General features: G+C 39.4%; 1 protein-coding gene across 4 annotated transcripts in view; it reads right to left on the bottom strand.

The window, feature by feature from the left end:
• CHRM2 (cholinergic receptor muscarinic 2) overlaps positions 1-18,414 on the bottom strand; it is an 89,180-nt gene that overhangs the window by 21,703 nt on the left and 49,063 nt on the right. For 2 of the 4 annotated variants that reach the window (XR_001521825.2, XM_033514338.1), the window contains exon 1: positions 537-666. The exons of 1 other annotated variant lie outside the window; for it this stretch is intronic. The gene's annotated coding sequence lies outside the window, so the exon portion shown is untranslated. Of the gene's footprint in view, positions 1-536; positions 667-7,789; positions 7,959-18,414 lie in introns of those variants that run through there. One more of the 4 variants, XM_033514339.1, reaches the window with a different exon arrangement.

Genomic DNA, 18,414 nt, shown 5'->3' with positions numbered 1-18,414 from the left:
GTTTAACCTCTTAATCTTTCTAATGTTATGGTTGGAAAATGCCCTTTAAATTTAATTATCTGCTTCTGTACATTCTATAGTTTGCAAATAAGCATTTAAAAATGTAATTTTTCTTTACAGAGATCTTTCATAGTTTTGTGCCCACTCATAATGATTCTGGTCATCCTAAACAAGTGCTATCCAACCCACCTCGCCACTGACATAGGCATTTATTCTCTTCCTGACTGTGTAGAGTTTGTAGATTTCAGACCCTGTAGTTTCTCCTTAACCCCACCAAAAGCATTTCAATGATAGCACATGTGCATTGCATCACCTTTGCAGAGAGGATCAAGCATGCAAAAGATGGCATTCACAAATGTAAATTATATCTGGAAAGAATTAAAATGTCTTTTCTATCTACTCCTGCTGGATCTTGTGATTTACTAAATTCATCCCAAACCTCTGCACAGTCTGTTTATAATTGAGCATAAGAACACAGTTCATAGCTATTTTCAAATACAGGTATGGCAGAGAGATTAAGAGAGCTGAACTCTTACACTTTGTCTGGAGGAATCTCTTCTTGCTGCCTTGTAATCTTCACAGGTGAAGGGAGGCTGTTGCTCTACATCAGGCAGTGAGAATCTGATGCAATTTGTCTTGTGCTAAGCAGAGTCAATATGACTTCAACTCCCATGTAAATACACATGGACTTCAAACACAAACAGAAATATGTGTTTCAGGAATTCTAGTGAATTTGTCATGACAATGCAGGACACAACTTGTGATACTTCCTGTTCTTTCAATACTGGGAAACAGGGTAATACCTGAGAGCAAGTAAATAGTGATGCAGCTTGTTCTGGTATCTGGCTGGGAACAAAAATAATGTAGTAAAAAGAGGAAAAAAATCATACATTTCCTAGCTTCTCTTTTTAAAACTTGTGATGTGCATTGTTCTTCTGTGATCAGGAAGTGGTTCATTCTACCTTGGTTTGTTAGGGTCAGGATAAAAATAAAACTTATGTGGTGAATTTGGATAAGTGAGCCAGAAGTTTTGGTTTTGCAAGGCTCTATGCAAGGAGTGACAAGAGACATTGAGATTTTTCTCTGTCAGAAAAGAAAGTTCATGGAGTTGTTTTGAGACTTGCAAGCAAACTGACAAAGGTAGTACTATTAATGATGGTGAATGTCAAGAAGTTTAGTGCTTCACCTTAAATAATATTTTTTTTCCTTTTGTCCTCCTATTTTAATTTGAGAAGGTGTTATATGGCCAAGAGTGACTCTTGCAAACAGAGAAGTTTGTTAGAGCTAATCCCAAGTCAAGTAATCATTTTTTGTGCTTCCTTAAAATGGGTCGGTTCTGCAACAGATAGAAAATCAAAAGCTCATAATGCCTTCAAAGCATAATCTCTCTTTCTCCTTGTGTGTATGTATAGAATACATACGTTACCTCTATTGTGGTTCTGTTATTTCTTATCTTTTTCATTCTTTACTAATATATTTCTCAAAATGGTTGATCTGCATTACATTTTTTCCTCTTTATCTGTTTGTCATGTCATTGTGTACACAAGGGGTTTGGACAGAACTGTGAAGATTAGACAAAGAAAAATAAATCCAATATGATCAAAATTATATGTGCTAATCAACAATAACCAGTGTTTCTGTCAGAAAGTGCATACCCATTAAATGTACAGTGTGTTTATGTCTCTCCTCTATATTGTTTGGGTTTGAGATTCACAGAATTAATCTGAGCTCCCTCTGTAGCTAACAGAGCTATCTATTCGTGACAAAAATACACAGATAATATTTGCTTGTGCTAGATTCACTTCATCTGCTCTGCAAACAGGCTACTTTTGTGCAGGTTTAGAATTAATTAAATATCAGGCTGCTCATGAAAACAGCAATCACTGGGAGGATATTAGAGAATGTTGATGGATTGAGTTGTGAAATTCCACACATCAGCATTGGCCCTGGAAGCCTGACTTCAGAGAGTGCTGAGAGCAGGGCTCCACTGTACAAGCTACATTACTCATCCACACTCCAATTTCAGAGCCTGAAATCTCATGGTAAATTGCTCTGAAAAGAGATCAATAGGTCAAAAACCCTGTGTATGCCAATGGCAAAATTTCTGTTGCTTTTGGTAGGCTCATGACTTTCCTATGAAATGGGAGAAAAGCAGGATTGGTGTCTGGGGACTAGTCCTAGTTCATTGTTTTATTAGGTCCAGAATCATATTCTGCTCTTCCCTGCTGTAAACTGTCCTGGGATCACCCCTGCTATTCATCATTTAGGAGAAAACTCTGTCTTCAGTACCCACTTGTAACATTAAGAGTGCCCAACCAAGCGTTTCCTCTTTGTGAAGGACAATATTTCTCTTTTCTCTCCTTAGCACACGGTCACGCAGCACTACCTGGGGCTGTGACTGTTGCCAGGTTATTGGCATATATACATTGAAAAATAAAATAGAATCTGTGAAGTATGACATTGGGTTCAGGTTTGGAACCTAATGAGCTTCTGATATTCTGGAGCTGTAGACACTGCTCTGCAGGCTGGTTTTCCAGGTGTATTTACTGGGCAGTGCTCCCCTACTTTTAAGCACTTTAAAGAACCTGCTGCAGCTCACCCATCCTGTTTATGTCCAAATGGATCTCCATGCATATGACTATTATAAGTTTATAAAGTAACACAGAACCTTAACTGATAAAAGGACTTTGTAAATGGCAGAGACTAGCAGAATCATCATAAAAAAAGCATAGTAGCTGTCCTATGAAGATTGTGATAATCAGCAGAACAACTGAGGAATAAAATACCATCTTTTTCATTCACCTTTTCTATGGAGCAGATGTGGATAACAGGTTTCCTTTATAAATTGGAAATTAAAACTCTGGGCAAAGCTGCAGGGAGAAGAGCTACTGGGATGCCAGAGGATGGGATGAGTTGGAGGAAGCCCTGACAAAGACAAGGTCATCATAGTACAAAGAGGAGGAGAGGAAGGAAATTATATGACTGCCATGGGCAAGTGTTTGTCTGAAGAAAATAAAGATGACATAAGTCATCACCATTTTTACTCAGGTCTTGTCCCTTAAGTGAGTAAGACAAAGAAGCAAATACATAACAGCAAAACAAGTAGAGCTCCCCATTTGCCCTCCCACATCCTAAAAGAAATGTTTCCTGTAGCAGAAACATTATTACAAGACTCAGACTTGTTTTTAGCTCCTGTATGCCACTCCTGTGGTGTAAAGTAATGGAAAAGCTTCCAGGCAACTGAGTATTTTCCCCCTGCTGTAAAATCTCTGGGTGGTTTAGACCCAACATTTAAAAACACTTACAAATGTGAATAACCTCAAGATACCACAGGTGGCCACATCTAATAGTTTAATTCAAAGGCCACTAATTAAAGCTTTCTCTATGTAAAAGGAAAACAAAAAGCAAAGCTATATGTATGTCTCCCTCTCAAAAGAAAATCAATGGAGACTACAGGAAATTTCTTAGAGAACTGTTGGGTGGAAGACTGGTACTTTCAGTCCAGCCACTGAAGCCACATGGGGTGGCTGAAGTGATGCACTATTCCCTGGGACAGCTGGACTCTGCTTGCAAGCCTGGGGATACAAATCACCACTGGGGTAAACACTGTGTTTCCTCTTTCTACTGACATTGTTTTCCTGCCCTGATTCTCCTAAGTTTTACCACTGTGGTGGCAGTGGCTCTCATCCACCAGGCAATTGCTTTGGATATCTCCTTATTTCCCACCAGCCATGAAACAGAGGGTATGTCCAGGGACGACTCCGTCCAGCAGACCAGAAGTATCTCTAATACAGAGATTTCTAATTTTTTTAAAAAAATACTTTTGTCCAGTGACTGATGCATCTTGGAATGTATTTTGAGAGCAGAGCACATGTCCAAGGTCAATGACAAAGGATGCAGTGTCAGACAGAGTGAAGCACAGGAGCTGTGAGGGAAGGCTGAGGGCAGAGAGAGTGCTTAGCCTGAGAAAGAGATGGCTGTGGCAGCAGCCTGCCAATACCTACAGGGAAGCTAGTGAGAAAATGGAGCCAGTCTTTTTATAGTGGTGTGTAGTGGGAGGATGAAAGAAAGAAGACGAAAGGTTTTGATGACATTAAAGGGGAAAAAAATCATTACGAGGCCAGCAAAGCAGTAGACACACATTTGTGTACAGGCTCCATCCTTGGAAGTATATGAAGCTGCAACAGATAAAATCCTGAGCAACCTCAGCTAAACACTGACCCTACTTTGAGTATTAAATTGCAGTGGAGACTTCCTGGGGCTGAATTATTCTATATATCTGTGATTCTAGCATATGCCATGAGTTTGCAGGTGCTCTGGATCAGGAAAGCAGGAACACAAATATATCTGTTTAATATGGAGTCAGAGATGGCAAAAGCAACCCATGTGATTGTGCAGAAAGCAGTCTGTGAGAAAAGCACATTGGAGAGAAGGAGGAACCAGCATCATGCAGGTCCTTGGCTTCTTATCCAGTGTAGGTCAGCATCTGATCTGCACCAGAATCAACTGCCCTGAAGTTTGTCCAAGAGGAGTCACCTGCCTGCAGTTTGCAATCTGCTGCTTCCCAGGAACAGGGAATCTGAGAGAGCCCCTGTGCCCTGATTTCCACAGCTCTGACCTGTTGTTGACCACTAGGTAGCCTTTGCAGCCAGTCTGAAAGAGACCCTGAGGATGGACAGAAGGGCCCATAGAGAACAGCTTGACTCTTACAGTATGCCCTGATTACAGCATCTTCCTGGAGAAAGGTTTAATGTGAGCAAAGCTGTATGCTGGCAAAATCTCACCACAAGAGCAACTCCTCAGGTGCATACCTCAGCTCATTCCAAAGCAACATGCCTTTAAGCACAAGCTCCATGTTTAACCCTTATTGCTGTTCTTGCCCTACCACAAGTTCACACAGCTGTTGTAATGAATCACATGAGAAGATCCCAAGCTCTGCACTGTCTGCCAAACAAGAGTTACTTTGCTCTCTTGTTCATAAGCAGGAGAAATGTCTGTTTTAGCAGGCCCTGGCAGAACTGTGCAATAGCAGTGAACAGGATCACACAGCAGTAAGCCTTTCCATCTCCATTACATGATATGTGTCTTTTCCCTCCCCTCCAAATTGCTTGTACCAGTGGCAGTGACAGCTGTCCATCTCTGATCCCAAGCATGCAGGTCTTGAAGGAGCAGCTGCTTCCTCTCTGAGCATAATAGCCCTGACATGAATGGAGTCTGCAATGATGATGCAGCTGACATTCATTTTCTAGTGTAAAGGCTCAGCACAGAAGCATCAAAAGTGCCAGCCACAACCAGTTCAAACACAAAAGCTTGCAGAGAGGTAGCCAGACTCTTTGGGTTACCATTTCTGCTGTTAACTTGGAGGTTCTGTTCATCCATTGCTGAAGAGGATGAGGGAATAAAGATTGAGTCCATTTAAAGAATAATCAGTTCACTGATGCTCCATGAAGAGTTACCTCTATAATTAGTCTGGGTCTAATTACAACCCAGCCAGATCAGCGTTCTCAGTTTTTTTGACTGTCATTATAATGTAAGAAATATACTTTGCAAAATACTTGAGTATGAAAAAAAGAAAAAAAGTAGAAGGATGTGTTGTGGCAGAACTGTTACACTAGAAGTGATGATTGATATTGCACGTGATAACACAGAGCTTTTGAAAGGAAAAGGGTTTTGGCATAAAATCAATGAATTAGATTGAACTTTTCTGGAGTCAGTGTCTGTCCCTGAAAAATATGGGCACAGCACTTTATCCCTGACCTCAAAGGCAGGTCTGGCACCCAGAAGTGCTAATGCTTATGGCAGTCTATTTATCCATTTCAGTCTCCTGCCTGTCCATTTTTTTTCTCTTTTTCCTGCTCCAAGTTTATCTTGCAGCTCGGAGCTCAAAGATCTACAGGTCATGGGTGATGTCTCCCTCACCTCAGAGCGGTGCTGGGAACAAAAGGAAGGCCAAGACACCTGAGCTGGTCTGTGGCTTCATGGCTTGCCACGGCTCGAGGTTTGGAACAAGGTTTGTTCACCTTTTCATTCTCTTTTCTGTTTACAGGCAATGAAACAGGCATGCACTGAGGGATTTTGGCACAGGCTCTGTGGGCAGTGGTGGATTTTGGGGCACATCACTGACAGCAGGCATTTCCATGTAAACACACAGAGCTTTTGCTAAGGGAGAGCTACAACAATGCTCAAAGAGAAGGGAGAAATCAGGGTCTAAGAAAGGAAAAAGGGAAGATAAGAGGATTCATTTAAATGCAGTGGAGCTGAGCTAAAACCTGGATCAAAGCCTTGAAATGATAGCGTGAAGTTGGTGGAAGCCTGGTAGAGCTGGCCCAAATGAGACTACTAAATAATAGGTGACTCATGCTTATAATTCCCCCTCTCTTTCATCTTTTTGTGCTGAAGGTAAGTGAATCCTTATTCCATTCCTATGTTCAGTGAAACCATAAATAAGGAAGTTATTAGTATTTTACAGCTCCAGCTGTAATGATAAAACCTGGAAAGGGCCTGAAAGGTTTTCAGTAGTTTCACCAAAAATAGCAAGAACAAAACAAGTAGCCCATCACCTCCAACTCTTATCAAGTTCTTTTCATATTAAACTACTCTGGAAAGATATAATGCCAATTTTATATATCATTGCCTTGTGGATAGCAGATAGATTGTGTCGTCATAACCACCTCTCTTTTGCTTTAAAAGTTGTGTCAGTGAATCCAGTATCAGAAAAACTCCCTGGAATACCTATACATTCTGACTCATTAATTCATTCTTTTCCCTAACTGGTTCTCTGATGCCATTTGAAATGAAAGTGCTGAAAATATTCCGAACACATTTTTTTCCCTAAAGATTGTTTGATGCATAGCACAGTGTTTTCCATCATTTGTATCCACTAAGCTGTGGACTGCCTCTGTCTCTCTGTTCTGTCATTTGCTGTGCTCCCAGGAGATTAACAAAGATAAGTTATTTAAGTTTAGACGACTCTGCAGGGCTGCTTTCAAAGTGGCTTTTTTTTTTTATGCTAATTTTTTTCTACTTGGAGAAAAGTGTCTTTCCTTGTGGAGCAAACTTCTGAAAAACATTCTGCCTGGTATTTTCTTTTCCTGCTAATCTTTTATCTCCAGTGTGTAGACATTCAGGAAATAAAAGTGCCAGTTCTGAGACCTGAATGGTTGTGATGCTTAGAAGGTGTTGAAGAAAGGTCTTGTCAGAGGGTTACCCTTCTTTGGATTCAGAGCAAGTCCCCTACGTTTGGTTGCTGTTTCTGAAAACACTCCTGCAAACTTTCTAAAGGTTGTCTGAATTCAGAAAAAAATCTTCTTTATGACACTTATAAGATTTCATCCCTTCACAATATGGATTGTTGAAGTACCTCTTTAAAGTATACTTTAAATGGAGAAGCTCACAGCTTTAAAGAGTCACAGTTATCACATGCCTTGCAAGAAATTGTGCATTATGATAACGATTTTGAATCTTGTGAAGGAAGTCGAAGTATGGGTGTCCAGAGGGGTAAATTTTTTAATTATTATTGTTTGATTTCCTGGCATATCTTATCATATTCAATAGAAACCTGAGTAGCTTTCTGCAAAGAATATTTCAGTTACTATTAACACCACTGGGTAGGAATAGAAGCCATGCTGGTATCAAGAGCCATGTCATGTGTCAGCATGTAGTTCAATACCTGGCTTCTGGTTACAGATTTACTGATTAATTACTACAGAACAAATAGAGAGTGAAGGAGAGAGTTTTCATACCTACAGCAGCTGATGTTTAACAGTGGTACCTAAATCAGCAAACTCACCTTTAGCTCTTCAGTGAATGAGGACTGGGAGGTTTGTCACAGACATTTGGCTTTTCAGACCTCAGAATCAGGCACCCAAAATCTTCCACTCTGCTCCCTCTTAGGGTCCTAACCCAAGTATCTCAGCTGAGCCATTTATTCTCTCTTATCCAGTTTATTCTTAGGGAGTCTTTCAATATCTCATCTTTGTCTCATCTCTCCTCCACAAATTATTGTGCAACCTGATGTGGAGAAAACAACAATCAAATAGGTATGTTATAAATACCTTGCAAAGAGTGGAGTAAACAGCACGGTAATAAAGCTGACCAGCCCTCATGAGCTGCTTTTTATTGTGTTCTGCTGCTCTGTCATTCCCCTAATGCTGCCCATTCATCTTGTGCTGGGTTACAAGTCAAACCTGCCTACACTCATGTTCTCTTGGGGCTGGAGAGATCCAGCTGTGGCCTGCTCATGGCAAATAAACTGGATCATAAAAATACAAGGGTTCCCCCATAATTTTTTTTTGCTTGACTTTTTGTATTGTTGCTATGGAATAGATGATTGCAACTGGACAGCCCACAAATGCCTTCCTTGGCATATTTCAGCTAGGCATCATTTATTTGAGATGCTAGGGCAATATCAGAGGGATTTGAGGTGCAGAATAAGAGATATGGATCTAAGCAGTGTGTAGTGACACTACAATTGAGGGGAGGTACAGGGAAATGGAGTTTACCCATGAGTAAAGCAAGCAGTGTAAACCAAGCAGTGTAAATTTGCTGGTACTCCTCTGGTGTAACACTCACTGGGGAAGGAAAAAGCTGCTTTGTGAGGTGAGGGGGGAACAAAGAAAAGAGAAAAAATCAAGCACGCTGTTGTAGATTATAGTGGTAATTTATATGAAAACGCTGCTCAGTTTCTCACCCTGAGTCAAACTGAGACAAAAGGTCAGTGAATGCAATGATGGCAGTTCAGTATCTACTTCAATAAGCAGCAAAGTGACTTTGACCTCTGCAATTTTTCAACATGAAGAAAGATTGCCTTGGTTTTTTTTGTACTTAAAGAAAGTAAATCATATCCAGCTCTAGAAAGTTCAATAAACCCTTCTGGTTAACACATTTTAGAAACTCTATTCAAACCATGTAGTTAATCTGAAATCCTAAAGCAGATGCTTTGACAACTCTACAATATTTACATCTTCTAATCCTGTCACTACAGCAGGGAGAGGCTTTTTGTGCTTCACTATAGAAATAGATTTCCTGCTTCTTGTTTTTCTGTTGAGTCATAAAAAATTCCCTGCTAAAAAAGAACCAAAACCAATTTACATTATGTCTTTTCATATCCTGGTTCAATTATGGTATTTATTACCTCAAAAGTTACTTTAAATGCTTCATATTGTCCAAGAAGTAGGTAATTAAATAAGTAAACAATTAATTTAAAAGCTTCATTCTGATATTTACCACTAAGTCCTATAAGCAGCTGGTTCCAATCTGTATAATGACTATCCTGGGTTAAGATGCTTCCCTCTGAACATTTCAGATAGAAAGGTCTTTTATCTCTTCTGTCTCTACTAAGGTTAATTTAGCTGACCTGCTGAGACATCAGAGACTGACAGTGTCTAGCTTGAAGAGAAAAAGGAGAGGATGCAGTGATCACATGAAATGCACTCTGTGTCAGACAGAGATTGAACTCAATGCTTATTTTGCCCCATTCCTCTCAGCTAGGAGCTTTAGAGAAATTTGGAAGTCCACAGATGTGACTGTGATGGGGCTGGGTTTTCACTGCTGCACATATGGCTGCAGAGCACACTGCACCCAGTGGTTTGTGGTCTCACCATCATTTAAACAAGACTGAACGTGTGGCCTCACAAAAAGTACATGTGAAATGTTCATAATACAGGTCTGCAAGACTATATGCACAGGGAGATGGTGTTCTGGTTCTTGCTCACCTGTGGCTGGATCCCCAGGACAATTTCTAAGCACTACAACTTACAGAGACTTTTTTTTCCCCTTTTTTTTTGAGTTACAGCTATTCATCCTGTTGTTTGTTTAGGAGCTTCCTAAATAGCTGATAAGATTTGAAGCAATAATGGACACAGAGGGAGGATTAGAAACTTACTGGGCAAGTCCTGTATTCTCGTGGTCCAACACTATTTGGCTATCACAAGGCGTGCTGAGATCAACCCTGACCATGCACATCTTTCAGCCTTTGTTAGACATTTAGATCTCCCAAATATGGTGGTTTTTTGAAAAAAAAAGTGCTCCCTCTCTGTGCTCTCGTGTGTTCCAGGGACCTTAGCTCAGTCCTGCTCTGAGGATGAGGTGGAAGGCTTGGAGAAGATAATGTAATGGCTTTTGTATCTGAAGGTACTTACACTGACATAATTGCAATTATTAATACTGCTGACAGGATGTGCCCAATCTATAATTTGAGGTAATGTTTGGCAACTTGAGCAATACGAATCATGAATCATTCATTAAGTGAGCAATGCATTTAATGAGTTAGAATTAATTTTTAGATGTCCTCTGTCGTTTTGTTGTGTAACTTAAGGTCACCAGCAGTATTTTTTGTATATCATCATTCCATCGAAGCTTATATGCAGTCTCTACACTGCAAATATATTATTTGCTTTAGTTGAACCTTTTTTTTTGCTAATGGGAAAGACCTTGGGAATGGTGCCTGCTCTATATTTCACATCCTCTTTGGCTCTACATTAATGTTACCTGCCACTCAAAAAATAACCAGAAGGTGACAATGTGGCTTGGAGCAGGGATCTGTTTCATAGTCAACAGGTTTCCACACTGCCTACCATTCAGCCAGACACCAATACATTCAAATTTATTACAGTCTTTTTGATTGCTTCACCAAAAATCCTCAAAGGTTTGTGACCTCAGGACGTGGTTGCACCATTGCATTGTGTCAGCCCAAAATGGAGTGGCTTAGGCAGAGAAGCACATCTTTTCTGAGATATAAGTAAGACATCTTTTTCTGCACTGACTTGGGCTCCATTTTTCTTGCAGTACATCCTAATAAATAACTGAGAAAATCCCCTCTTTTCTGCACAGTTCTGCAGCTTACAGGACTGTGCAGAAGGAACATGTTCATTTTAGTTGTACATGTTCTGTCTCTGGAGACAGCCAACCCTACACTCCATCACCAGAGGAATGAAGACAAAACGTCAGCTTCCTGAGAGATCTCTGAAATGTCTTTAGCTGCATAATAATTGATGTTTTTTATGGAGTTCCAGATCATTTACTGATATTGAACACTTCACTGGCTTAATCCTTTCTCACACAATGTGTAGACAAATAATAGCTTGATAGACTTCATCATTCATGAAAGGCAGACAGAGCAGGCAAGCCAGCATGAAAATATTTTAATTATACTTTGTCAGAAGTATATAACAGGAGATAAGAACGCTCTTCTTTCACCATTTTCATTTGGAGAATTTTCCCAAGTCTAAATTTATTTGCTATTAATTGCACTTGGGTTCAGGTGCTGTTTCCAGAAGGCAAGAAGAAAGTGAGACAAGATAAGAACAAATAGTAGCAGAATGCTACAGAACTTAGGACAGCAATTTCTTGCTTGAGGCAAGGCTTGGAAAAAAAAAAAAAATCTTCCTAGAAAACAGCACAGAATAGGACAAATCCTCTTTCATTGACTCTTTGTTTAATGCAAGTTTGATATGGGACAATGCTACCACTGGACACAAGTCAGCAGAGCTAACTCACTGCAGAAAATCTTCCCTTTGGTAGATGTTCTCCAGCATAGCATGTGATCTCCAGGAATTTCTCCCTAGCTTCCCAAACTATATGTATAAAGTATAATTATCTAGAATCATAAATGAATGGCATCTGGGGCTGATGAGGAACATGGTAAACTGGATTTCTGATCAAATAAAAAAGTTATGTCATAATTTTTTATTTTTTTTTTCTGGAGCTGGATCCAAGCATACTAAGCTAGAGGGGAATTTTTTTAACTATGTTTCAATAGTTTTGGGATTGAGCCCCCGTGAAGCCCTGCAAGACAAAACAGGGCTGTTGATCATTAAATTGCTCAGCTTCTGCTTATGTGGGTATTATTATTTTCATGTTGTATCAAATAGTGCTTGATAAAGGTTGTTGAAATTATTTTGTCTCCTGTGCAAATGTAGTATTGCTTTTACATGTGACTGCTGTTATGTTACTGATGGTTTATCTTCTAATAATATGACACAGTAGGAAATACATGAGAGAATTCAAGATAACAAAATGGGGCAAAACCACATAAACAATTCTATTTTCTTTCTTGTCAGAGTTATCCTAGCATCATGGACATCTGAGTCCCCATAGTGCTGAGGCAGATTGTATTGGAGGACTAAAGATAAGACATAAAGTATTTACCTGGCCTTTGGTGAATGCAGAAAATGGTGAAAAACTTTTCTGTCACCTCACTTGCCACTTGAATGTCTTAGAGCAAGAACTAAAGAAAGGATTTCCAAGAACTAAGATTTCTAGAATTTTCTCTATTCTGCTACCATTTAAAGTCAATAACAAAGTGCTCTTGACAGTCACGGTGGTGAGGTCATAGCAGGACAGGGAATTGAAATTCTTCCCATCCTAAAGCTCTACATCTACTCTCAAGGAAATGGGATCAAGCCTGAGGTTTCCAGCCAAGCACCTTGTTCAACAGAAACTCCAAAACACAGGCATGTTTCCAACATGTAACTCATACAAACACCAACTGCTTTTTTTATCTTGCCAAGCTTTTAGTGTCAGTAAAATTTCCCTGCAGTGAGAAACAACAATTCAATTAAATGTTGCATGAAACGATTTCCCCTGCTGTTCATTTGCTGACTATTAATGCATCCTGTGCTATTCAACTCAAGGTAGGCAGACGTCTCTATTTAGCTCTATTTAGCTTTCTCAATGCAATTAATTTAATTTTTATGACTTTGTCGTGATTGATATTATTTTCTTTGCCAAAAAAATTCCCTAGCATCTTCAATTCCTTCTTACACTGAATGAAGTAAGATGTCTCCCTCAGTGGGAGGAGGGAAGATGTTCCCTCAGTGTCTTTAGACCTTCACATTTCTGGTTTTTTATTTCTTAAAGAGAAGATAATTGAAACAAAAGACAAGAGGGCTGAAACCACTGTGGATGAGACACTTAACTCTTCATTTTATTCACTTTCTTCCTCTTCAGTTTTATGTTTCTCATTAACAAGAAGCCCTTCATTGTTGTTTTTTATTTCTTTCCCTAAAAAGGTTGCTTTGATTTCAAAGCTGATGTTTGTACATGGATGCACCTGAGACTGCCCATTGCATTTATCAACTTTGTACGTGATGTAATTATTTAGGAGTGCATTAGAGCCTTACATATTCTATCTTGGCTAACCTAACCACTTCCATCATCTAATTTTGCCAACTCTATATTTCCCTTTAGCCCATTGACTTCATTAGGGTGGTAATAATTGCAGCTAATTAAGAGTAACTATTGCAGACAGCAGCCCATTTATCTGCTTGACCTTACACTGAAGTTTGACAGTTATTATTTCAGTTGCTGTACTATCTCTTTGGGAAAGCTTTTTCCTTAAAAGTGTGCACTCTGAGGAGAGCTGAAGGATGGAGGTGAAGAGTCTTAAAGAACATAAACCAAGTCTTAATAGGACTTGTGGGTATTCAGGTACTTCAAAGCTCTCATGCTATAAAAACTCGCCTTGGTCTGAATAGCTTCTCGGCCAGAGAAATGTGGAAAATTGAATTGTCTCCCTGTAGGAAATATCACTAATTTGTTTTCAGCCCACACTGATGAAATTTTGACATCTCAACTATTTGCACATAAAAGAAAGTGGAAAACAATCTTAGTGTGGAAATATTGGACTGCAAAATGTTTTCTCTCTTGACCAAAGAGAAGATCATTAATCTCAAAAGGCTGATGTATTTGGCATTCAAAAATTTGTACAATACTTCTGACAACTGGATATATTAGTGTTGGGATTGGTTTTTTTTGATTGAAACATTTTTTTATGAAATGTTCTATTTGAAATATTATATAACTAATATTACAGTGAAAACATCCTGTTTTGTTTCGTGGTGGTGTATTTTTTTAATTTTTTATATTCTAGATTTTTAAGAAAAAGATTCATTCAAAAGATTTTAGATAGCTTCTCTCCTAGTATCTATTTTCCAGCAAAAAACAACAAAAGGAAGAGGTATCTTTGAGAGAACACTCTCTTGGTGGAATGAAGACATAGAGAGCATTCATGCAAGTGCATCCATAAAAATGGATATCCATGAACGTGCCAGAGAAGGGTCTTTTTGAAGAGATGTCCATTTTAAAAAGACACCACATGTTTCTGCATGAACTCAGAAATTCACTTGTTTTCATTTGATTATTTTGGGCCATGGATTATTTTTGACACGACGGTTAACACATTTTCTTAATGGTTTCTAGTTTTCATTTTCATGAAAACATTTTTGATAAATTATGTGCTCTCTTTATTTGCTGTAGTTGTTAACACAATATGGGAGGAAATAGAGGAGAAAAGTTTGTTTCAGTATGGAAAAGGAACCTAAACCCAGTAGAAGGAAAATCCTAGTTTTGATTTCAAGTAAACCTCTGTGCAACTGGAATATTTTTTTATTTTTTTTTTTTTTTTTACAGCTGTCACCAAAACAGAAATTTGATGTAACTAAATGTTCAAGTTACCTTGTTTTATTTGAATTACCTTGGCTGATTTGGATGAGAGAGCTCTGTGGCAAAATGCATGCCACCTTTCAGATTTCACCTCTGCCACCCCAGGCAGGGAGCCCGCGGTGTTCTCATCCTCACTGGGCTCACAGGAGTCATTAGGAAGAAAAGTCAGCAGTGTTAGACATAAATGCTTCTTTTGGATTTTTGTGACGACATGAAATGGGAACCAGGGTTTTGGAAGACATTGTCATATGTATTTTATCTGCCAGCAAACAATAGGTTTAGCCCCTACAAGTTGATGTCTGATGCCAGCAGAGGCTACATATCTATGCATTTACAGATTCTCATTGAATCACACTGACCTTTTGCATATGACACAAATTGAATATTTTAATTGAACTTTTTCTACCTCCACCTCAATTTTTTTCCTCCCTAAATTTGGCCTCCACGAATCCCTGAATTGCTTCATGCTGTCAGGCAACTCTCTACTGGAAGTGACAAGTTTGTGCTGATAACAGTGGTACTGGCAGCAGGTGAACTACAGGAATATGGGTACCACGGTGTTGCACTCCAACAGAGGCATCTGAGACAGGGGAAATGGATTTTGTGTTTTTAGTGATTAAATACGAGGATCAGGGAAGCTACATCAGCAGTGATTGAAGAATGTGGCCAAAGAGTAAGCTACAATCAGTATTTTGTTTTTCATTTACTCCAGACTCAGGCTGGAGCTATTGCACTTTCAGGAGTCACCAAACTGCACAGAGAAATAACATCAAGAAGACATTTTATATTTTAAATTAACATTGACCTTCCATTCACCTTTAAATCCTCTTGGGTTACTCAACTTCATATTAGAAGTGTTCATCTGCCTTGCTTCTGCCCCCCTTCATTGGCTGTGTAATTGGAAAAAGTCAGTACAAGTGCACTTCTGTGGTTTGGTTTTAGTTGCTCATACTGACAACACTGTGGAATATTGCAATATTCAGTGTAGAAAATCACTTGTATGCGATGGACTTTCCTAAATATCAATTTTGAAACCTCTTCTAAAACTGCCTGGGGTAGATGGGCTTAAATTGAGCTATTTTGCAGTCAAGCTAAGGGAACTGGTGAAGGCAATGGTAACCCATAATGGATTAGAGGAATTTCAACAACTGTAGTGTAAACACTTCTCTGCTAAGCTCTACTCAAGCACCATGACTTTGTATTTCAAAACATATTGAATGCTTGATTCCTACTCATTGTCTCTCATATTTTGTTTTGGGAAAATATGGAGCATTTTTCAAGCAAATTAGACTTTTCAGTGAAAACTGGGTGAAATATAAGGCTGCAGTTTGATTTTCTGAGATATTTAACTGTTACATTTTAAATGAAAGCAATGAGAAATAGAAATGAAGAGATCTGCCATAGGTTACAAGCAAAAAACTCACACTTTCACAGTTCAAGTCCTGGTACCTCACTTCTTTCTGTCTCTATGTGAAAAGCAAATATATGTCTGGATGCTTTGCCACTTGAGGAATGTAAGTTTTATCAGAATTAATTAAAATCTATAGATACTTAGGAGACCAGTAATGTCCCTCTTCCCTCAAAATCAGAAATGAATTCACAAATCTCTTTTTATTATGGTTCAAACTCAAGCTAAACTCTCCTCTGTGGAGATTTACTTGAAGAAAACATTGTAAATTGGCCATCTGTTGGACTAGACATCCACAATCCCAGACCCAGAGTCCCTCATCGTCTCCTTCTCTCTTGCCTTCCTCCTGTTCAGCACAGCACGTTTCAAAGGCTAAGAAAGCAGCTCTGAAGCCTTACCCCAATAAAATGCCCTGAGGAGACAGATTCTCCTTTGAGGGCAAGTCCCTTTGATTCTAATTCCCATGCAGGCTTGTTTTCCTTCTCTTCTCCTATACTGGGGCCAGATATGGGCATCCCCTGTGTCTCTCCAGGGCTTGTCATTGCTTCACTTTTAAAACCTCGAGTGCTCTTCAGCAGTTGTGAGAGCTTTGGGCTCGCTTGTTCTCTGAGCCACAGAGAGATCCTGAGTATACAGAACATATATTGTGTGTCAACAACAGGCACTGTAGGGTGGAGGTGTGTGTTTAACAATCAGCTACTAAACCTGTAAAGGCTTCTAATTGAATTGCTAAAACCACGCAAGGGAGGGTTGGCCTCTGCAACAAAGTTCCCACCAAAGCTGTTCTTCTGCTCCTAGGGCTTCTCTTTTGAAATGTTTTCATTTTCCTGGCAGCAGTTCTATTCTCTATTACTGCAGTTTCTCTTCAGTGGTTACTCAGATTAAGCAGTTTGAAATTCTCTGCTGTTGAGCTCTGGAGTTTTCAGGTGTGCACATGGTGGGGGATATTGAGAGAAGAGGAAAGTCTGGAGTCCCTGAAGAAGTGTTTCCTCCCTCAACATCCTGATACAGAGACCAATTCAGATCCTTTTCTACAAAGCAGCACACTTCAACAATTGAACTGACTTTTTTCAGAGACCATACTGGAAATAAATGTCTGCTGCTCCCATTTTCTCCAGCCTGTGACTACAGTGACTGCGAGGCCCCAGCTCTGAGTGCTGCTCTGCTCTGGGCTCTGGGTACCTGCAGTGCCAGCAGGGCTCTCGTGGTGCCAATCACCTCTGTGCTTTTGACTCAGAACTCAGGTGCTCAGATACTCTTCCAGTCTGGATACTTGACCAGGTAAATTTAGGACAGTCTCATCACAAAGCACAAATATTTGTGATTCTCCTGTGCATCCACTTGTTTGAGCTAGGCCTATAAGGCTTCCCCCCCCACTTTCCTTCTGGCTTAGGATGAGAGGCATTTGGTTCATAAATGACAGTTTAAAGAAACTCTTAAAACAAGAGTGCAGTGGGAGCACTAAAAACTGTCAGTTATCAGAAAATCCACAGACAAAACTCCAGCAAATGTTTAACAGCAGAGTTCAGGTAGGTGTCATCTAAATTATCCTATGAAAATTAGCGTTACTCTGCAAGAACATCGAAGGATGGCTTCTTATACACTTGCTGCTAATACTTTGACTGCTGAAATCTGATTTTTTGTCTTTGTTTTAATTAGGTGATGTTGTCTGCTGTCTAGGAGTGAAAAGTTGCACAATTGTAACTGTTACAGCCATACCGGGGAATTCAGACACTTCTCCATCCTCTCACTTGGGGCAGGGATGAGGGTGGAGTAGGACACACCATTTTATTTGGTATTGCAGAAGATCATCTAAAATCCAAATTCTGTCATACATTTGCTTGTATCAGAAGAGAGAAGGGCTTTATATTGCATTTATCAATAACATTCCCTGAGCCACTTTCACACCTGCTTTGACCCATCTGAGATATACTTTATCTGCTGAGCTCTGGCTTTTGAGATCTGCAGCAGAAAATGCTGCTGAAGAGTCATGCAAATGACATGCAAATATGCCATCAGACATGGCATATTTGGAGCTGTACCAAGGGATAACATAAATTCTGTTCCTCAGCCATTCACTGCTGCCATGACTTGGACATTTTTCCAGCTCTACTGGTGAATAAAGCTGTGCTCAAACTCTATGAGCACACAGAGTAAGCACACACCAGCTTAACCTTCAAAATCATGGCACATAGTAATGCATCACCAGCAAAGGTGCCAGACAACTGAATGACAGCCTCTTTGGTTTTCAGTGCTGATACTTGAAGTAAAAAATAAAAAAAAGAGTAAATATTGCACCTTTTTTGAAGACCAAACTGAGATTACAGTAACAAATTTAAACAATTAATCACAGAATCACAGAATGGTTAAAGATTAGAAGGGACCTCTGGAGGTCATCTTGTCTACCATCCCACTCAAGTGGGGTAACATAGAACAGGGGACCTTTATACACCTTTAATCAATTTTTTAAAAAGATTTTTGGTTGCATTTTCAGTAAATGACCCTCCAAGTGCTTAATTGAATTTAGATAAGTATACAAGACCTCAAAATTCTCACTGAAGATA

The sequence above is a fragment of the Parus major genome, chromosome 1A, assembly GCF_001522545.3.
Source record: "Parus major isolate Abel chromosome 1A, Parus_major1.1, whole genome shotgun sequence".
In the NCBI taxonomy this organism is placed as follows: domain Eukaryota; kingdom Metazoa; phylum Chordata; class Aves; order Passeriformes; family Paridae; genus Parus; species Parus major.
Note: the sequence above shows the minus strand (reverse complement) of the source record. Positions and strands in the feature narration are given on the sequence as shown.